We start from the raw sequence: 914 nt of genomic DNA on the forward strand, positions 1-914 counted from the left end.
ACTGTCGGTCTTTGCTGGCACAAACAACCTCATCTCCCCCCACCCCCAAACCCCCACCCCAGGAGTGGCTATATGGCTCTGTTCATAATCTTCCTAGGCTCTGCATGCTCCCGTGGGTCTACACCAGCAGTTCTCAACCTGTGGGTCACGACCTCTTGGGGGTTGAACAACCCTTTCACAGGGATTGCCTAAGACCATCGGAAAACACACAACTATTTCACAATATATCATTACATATTGTTTTGTGATTAATCGCTGTCTTTCATTATGGTCAATTTGTAACAATAAAAACACATCCTGCATATCAGATATTTACATGATGATTTTCATGATTATTCATAACAGTAGCAAAATTACAGTGATGAAGTAGCAATGAAAATAATTTTATGGTTGGGGGGGGGGTCACCACAACATGAGGAACTGTTAAGAAGGTTGACAACCACTGGTCTAAACAAAGGTTTCAAAGAGAGAGAATGCATCCATCCTCACATGGGCATCTTGCCCCACCTGTGACGTCTGTAATGGTACAGGTAAAGCGTTGTGTGAGGGTAAAAAAGGTCTTGCAGGTGTGAGCCGTGTCCTGCTGCGGCCCCGCGTGTGCACCGAGGTGCAGGCTCCAGGTGTGAGGTCTCTGGGTTGGACTCCAGTCTTCGGCTCCTGGACAGCCAGCCACGCCCCCCTCCCCTCCCCTGCCTCCTTGGCTGCAGCGATGTGGAGCCGTGAGGTGAATGGTCAAGGCAGCTGCTCATCCGTCCACGCTGTCTGTTTACATTCATTGTCATGGCAACTTTATCCTTCACATTCGGAAATTCTCAGGAATGAAATGACTGTGCTGTTAAAGATTTCATGAGAAATCATGAAATTCATGAGCCCCAGCCCCCTGCCCCGCCCACCTCCCTGCCTGACTGTGTGTG

Source organism: Echinops telfairi, unplaced genomic scaffold, assembly GCF_000313985.2.
Source record: "Echinops telfairi isolate 266 unplaced genomic scaffold, ASM31398v2 ScPeMD7_70;HRSCAF=299, whole genome shotgun sequence".
Classification (NCBI taxonomy): Eukaryota; Metazoa; Chordata; class Mammalia; order Afrosoricida; family Tenrecidae; genus Echinops; species Echinops telfairi.